Here is a 6,748-nt window from a genome sequence, read left to right as displayed (position 1 = left end):
CTAACTCACCGCGTTTTACAATACCGCTGCTAATTCAGCAGACTTGAAGCTCACTTGAACGATTAACACTACTTCCCGCCAAGCACATAGGCCGAAACGCGGGGTTCTTCAATTTCTCGCTAACTACCTCTGCGCTCGTGAAGTAAGAACATCACACCCCGAACTCGTTTCCTTTCTATTTAAATCATAATACTTCCGCTGATAATTTGAATCCTTGCGCGTTCTACTAAAATTTACATATTCTGGCATTGGCAGTTCCAGGGGAAAGTAAGGCTTGACAGGAAAGATAATTTGAACTTAAAATAAATGTTAGTTAAAATAAATATAAACCTTACAAACTCTTTCTTTGAATTTCTGCAACTTTGTCTTCAACTGTATCTATTCTTCCTTCTATAACCTCTAACCTGTTTTCTATTATGCAAGTAATTTCTCTTTTCATTTCCTCTTGACCTGCTTTCATTTCTACTTTAACAACTTTCATCTCCTCTTAACGGATTCTTCCATCTTTCTTGAAAGGCTTTCATCTCTTCTTGGGCAGCTCATTTCTTTTTTAACAGAGTTGACGGACCCTTCCATCTTTTCTTGAACTCCAGAAAATGCAGTCATCAACTGCTTGAATGGTTCTTCCATCGCTCTTGGAATTAGCATTCAAAACCCCACTCCTCACACCAAAAAGTGTTGCGTGTGTACGGGTTCGTAATAAATTGAATGCACAAGTTGGCTGAAAAGTGAATACAATTTATTCTTATCACAACAAATAAAAACAAAATGCTTAAATTTCCTTAGAAATATTGGTACAATATCGCAGTATCTCACATTAGTTATCTTTTGAACTATTAAAACGTTCAACAGAACTTAATTCAAAATAGAGAAAGCTAATCCGATTTCACTGCGAATTCGTTACCGTAAACAACCACAGTTTTCTAAACAACTCAGAAAACAACTGAATTGAAATGTTTTCCTCAAGCTTTTATAAGCTTTTTAAATGCAAAATTTTTTTACCAGAAATTTGGGTACTATTCTGTTTTGAGGACCGTAAAAAAAATTGCAGCGAAAATGTTTGCGCAAAAGCGCCAAATCTAGCAAACGCGCCCATTTAACACGGCGCCAAATCTAGCGTACGCGCTGATTTCAGACTGCATAAGTTTATATAGTTCTATATTTCTTAAGACTCCATTGAAATACTAGTTTAATTTTTAAATCCTTTTTTGATTTTAAATCCTTTTTTGATATCTTATGAATTTAAAAATTTGGGAATTGCCCATTACGAAAAGTCTGCAATAGAATTTTGTGTAAAGTGCAGAATCACCCACTGTTTGACGCGTTTTTAAGAATTGCACATACTCGGTATCCATGTACACAGCGACCTATTTTCACTTTAAAAAAAAATACCAGAATTGCAAAAAATGGCACTGCGCTCACGCTTGACTTTATCTATGTACACATCGACCTATTTTTACTTGAAAATTAAAAGAAAATTGACAAAAATCTAATTGTTTTTACTCTTGTAAAAGGCAGCAAACAAATAAGTGGGCGATTCTGTACTTTACCGAGAATTTTTTCAAAGAAAAAGCATCATTCATTATAGAAAATGATGTTTGAACAACCAACGAGATGAAATTATGCTTTGATAACTCGGTAGCGAAATTGCGATGCAGACATCCATTCAGTTATGTTCAGCAATTTTTATATAAATTATAATAATGATCTGAAATAGTTATTTACTCTTATGCTTCCATTCAGTCATGTTTAGCATTTTTTATATAAATAATAATAATAAAAAAGTATTATATGAAATTAACTTTTCATCTAAATTAAAACATCCATCTTAAATAGTTATTTACTATTTATTATACTTCCTTTCTTGCGTTAGGATTGCCACAATTATTTTTGGCAGCACTGACATCAACAATAATTTGGTGATTTTTACGGCCCTCGAAACCGAATAGTACGGAAATTTCTGGTATTTTCTCGATTTTCCCGGAAAGCGTACAATTACGAGATATCTATTTATTAAATACGCGTGCTCCTGTATTTTAGTTTTTCCGGCGTAGCTTTCTCTTCCAATAAATCTGGTGCTGCATTGCCCGGGAATATAAAACAATTTTAATGACAAATTGTACTAAAACATAGCTAAATAAATACAAAAACCGGAATAATATAAAGACATTATTTGCCGTTGCTGCTACGTAGAAACCGCTACGCAACAGCTAGATTGTTGGTTTGGGATCTATCAGCAATCACTGGTATTCAAATAATCAAACCTGTTGCTTACCGAAAGCTTCACAAGCACGATGTTTAGGCGAGGAAATCATTGCTTGACGTCTTTTTTAATCTTCCGTAACTATTTTGCCATATTGCTGTTGAACTGAAGTCGTCATTAATGTAGGTGTCAAAATGTGAATTAAGATGTGTAAAAATGCTCTGTTCTTAGTATTATATTTCATAATTTTTCTTACTATTAATTAAATTAAATTTAAATTTGTTAAAATTATTCAGTATGTTTTATTTCATTATTTTTCTTTTATTCAATAACCCTAACGGATGCCTATTAAGTTTCTGAAAATTTTTATTTCAGAAATTATGCTCTGGTCTTCGCATTAATACATCCGCTGTAAGAAACTTGATTTCTATCGCAAAAAGCTAAATTTACAAAGAGCTTCGTTTTAGTCAAGATGCAAATTTTCAGAGCAATAATATTCATTTTTCTAATTTTTAAAATCAGGCAGCTATTAAAATAATGCTACATACTACTACGAAATAATTAAAAAGCTAATTAACATTATTTATCCTTTTCAGTGACTCGCCAATTCGAAATGGGCCCTTACCTTCTCTAGAAGTCTTATGAGCTGAGCCAATCGTTCTTAAGACAATCTACTCATCTGGACTTTCGGTCTGCTTCTCACTCGGATACGACTGTTTTAGCTGAAAACATCTTCAGTCAACATTCAGCAAACAACAACATTGTCATTTTCGATTTGAAGTACATATCCAACTTATTAATCCAAACGGGCTTTGTTTTCGTTTTGCGATTTTGCGTGGATTCACTACAAACGGCGAATCATTTTTCAAACTGTTGCCACGAAGTATTATCGCCTTGTGTTATATTTAAAGAAATTTAATAATGAAAAATCTGCATAAATGTATGTATATTTCTCGCATTGTGATAAAATAACGGTACATAGAGCCATCGAATTTTGAATGACGTAATCCTCCTACGAATATGGGCATATGGAAGACCAAATTTGAAATTTGGAATTTGTTTTATTATCGATTTCCTATTTTGTAAAACTTTAATGAATTTTTGATTAACAAACTCAAGGATTTCAAAGCGTGCAATGGCAAAGTTGTGCAGAAAAAATATTTTTTATCTCCAGCGCGTGAGTCTCTGTATCGGAAATTCTAAAGATATGCTCATTTTAAAACAATTTTGCCATATTGCTGTTGAACTGAATTTTATGGTTGAAGTGCAAAGAACGTGATATTTAATAAATAAATGTAACACACAAAATGTTAGAAAAACGCCCCTTTGGACGTAATTTAAAATCTGAAATATTTCAGATTTTCTTTTTCTTTTTTTTAAATTTCTTTCTTTCTTTCTTTCTTTTTCTTTTTTTTTTTAATTTTTATTAATCTTTTTGTATGTTGTTGACTATAGGCTTGATAAAGTTCCGAATCTGGTCATTTCAGCCGTGTGTATTTATTTGTATTCCACGGAAAACAAGAGCAATATTTATAATTGTTTTTTGAATCCATGAAATTTTCATTATCTTGAGTCAGTATCCATGTTTCGAATGAATATAATAACAGTACGGATATTAGTAAACTATTAGTTTAGCTAGTAAGGTTGTAGCTGATTTAGAAACTGAATATAAGTCCTACTACACAACTGTATTAGACAAATTAAAGTCTCAAATACTCGTAGTATGAGAAAGACGTGCGAAGGTTTTAATAACCTCTTTACTTAGTCTTAACTTTATGCATAAAATGCACGACTTGTGCTGCAGACAACCACCTTTCATGGCGACGTAAATTAAACAGTAACAATCAAATAAATTTAAACATTGATAAAATAGTTTAAGATTACAACATATAATAAATTAAGCTGTAAGCTGGCTCAATTTTCTACCTGGGCGGAAGTTTAAAAGCTATCGCCTGTCACGAGAAGGCAGAAGCCCATATAACATTTTAAAATAGAACTGGCAAAATTCTAATAGCCCGGAAAAAACTCTTGCCAGAATCTCTCTCTCTCTCTCTGTGTCTAAGATTCAAAACCCTCACCTTATATATTCTAAAAGTTAATTTGCCTTTTGGTGGAGAATGCGGAAGGAAGAAGTTGTAGTACAAAATCATAATAACTGGTTAATTAACATAAGAATTTTACACGTTTTCTTTTAAGTTCGACCTTAAATATTTTCGCAAGTTAAAGTAACAATTCATTATGATGCTAATATTGATCTCAGAGTGAAACTATTAACTTAGAAATAAAATTATTAATTCGTTTGGATTCTTAAGAACCTATTTTAGATCTAGGTAACAGAAATTACTGTTTCAGGTACTTGTTGCCTAATATAGTTAATTTACATTAACTTAGCTTTATAATTTTTATTTTGGTTTCTGAATTACTAATAATTTTTTATATAATATCTACCTCGTGAAAAGCGCTGTTATAAAAATGTATTGTAATTTATAAATGTGTTCTGTAAAAGGAAATTAACGTGTTCAGAGAACAAAGCAAGTGCAGTGTTTATCATTCTCACTCAAATTCATTTAATATTTTAATTGCATTCACTCAATAATAGCGCTCTTTAGAAATTTTTTTCCCAAATTAAATTTAAATGAAATCTGGTAAAATAAATCTACGCAGTTTAATATAAACAAATGCACTGTTTCTGAGTTATTTCTTTCTTTTGCCGTAAATCAGGTATCTAATTCTATATCGGTGTATTTTTAAGTTAGTTTTTCTATCTATTTCAAGATGTTTTTTACTCTTTGAGGCATTTCCAGCTGGCCGATTTCATATCCTTCTATGGGAATATTTGATGCAAGCCAACGGGCGCCAACAAAGTGAAATAAACATATACCTACGATTTTAATCATTGAGTCATTAATTTTTCAAATAAGAGTACTGTCTTCATGTGGCATTAATTTACAATGAAATAACACCATAGAAAAATTTTTTTGTTCACTAGGTTTTACCATTTTGAAGAGTTTAGTTTAAACATAAGATTACATGTTCTGTATCTTGAATTTCTGAGGGATTAATTTTTAAATTAACTCACAACTGCTTAATTTAAAACTGTATCACAGATATCACAACTGATAGGATTATCACAACTGCTTAATTTAAAACTGTTTCTGGTATACCACTGAAATCTGTATATAAAGGCCATATTACAATTATATTTTAATGTTACGATTCCTAGATTTTTTTTAGTTTTTACTTCCTTGTACGAAGTAAAGGAAGTATTGTAATCACGAAAAATTCTGGGTATCATATTTCAACGAAAATATTCCTTTTGACCGCTGTCAAATGCAAATTAAGGATGTTTTTGCATGACATCATCTGTACCTAAGGACAGAATAAAGGACACGTTTCCCCAAACGGAATTGTATCTATGTATCTCGCATAACGCAAAAACTAGTAGCCTCAGAACGTTGAAATTTTGTATATATGATTGCTATAACATGCAGTTGTGCGCCTCTTATGTTGGTTGGAATCGGCCGCACCAAAAGTATATATATATACCCACTCTGTTACTCGACTCGGTCAGCCCAGTTTTTTTAATTCTTATATGTTGGCAAATTGTGCATTTTTGCATTAAAAATGATTGAATTGCGTTATTCTTATCTTTCGGTTAAGGTTTTTATGCGTTTAGTTAATCTGCATGCAATAGTTGTAGAATTATTAATAATTTAAATAAAAAAATTTAATTTGTTAATTTAATTTGTAAGCAGCCATATTTGTTTACATTTGAAACTTAGCAGAATAATAAATTAAGTCTTTCTGCACCTTCAGTGTCTTTTCGCCGAGTGGGACCAAAAGGAAACTTTTAGTTTTGTGGACCTTCCGCCTTCTGGCCGAATTGCTTGTTTTCCTGTGGAAACTGTAATTTTAATTGTGAAAAAAAAAAAAAAAAAAAAAAAAAAAAAAAAACGATTGTAAACTGTTTTAATTGTATTTGGTGTTTTATGGCTTTCTACATTTTACAATTTTAAATGAAGATTTCTTGTGTTTTTATGTACTTTTGCCTTGCCGCGAAGTGAGAACTGAATTAATTGAATGAGAAATTTATCTCCAATGAAATTCGAGGAATTAAGTTTAAATGATTTTCAGTAAAAAATGCGTATAATTTAATATTCCGTACATGGAAGTCATGTGATGTACACATCAGATTTTGTAAAATTGTTTTAATTGTATTTGGTGTTTTATTTTTTTCTATATTTTTTAATTTTTAATGAAGATATTTTGAGATTTTATGAATTTTTGCCTTACTGCGAAGTGAGAACTGAATTAATTGAATGAGAAATCTGTCTAATGAAATTCGAGGAAATAAATTTAAATGAAATGCATAGAATTTAATATGATAGCCCTCGAGGCTTTGCCATAATCACACACACATATAATTTAATATTCCGTACATGGAAGTCATGTGGTGTTCGTATCAAATTTTTTAAATGTTGATTTTTAAAATTTTTAATGGTCAAGTCTCAGGTTGTCAGACCGTGATTTGAAGTTTACAATTTG

This window comes from Stegodyphus dumicola, chromosome 3, assembly GCF_044657685.1.
Source record: "Stegodyphus dumicola isolate Sdum_Otavi_A_Nest chromosome 3, ASM4465768v1".
NCBI classification, from domain to species: Eukaryota; Metazoa; Arthropoda; class Arachnida; order Araneae; family Eresidae; genus Stegodyphus; species Stegodyphus dumicola.
Note: the sequence above shows the minus strand (reverse complement) of the source record.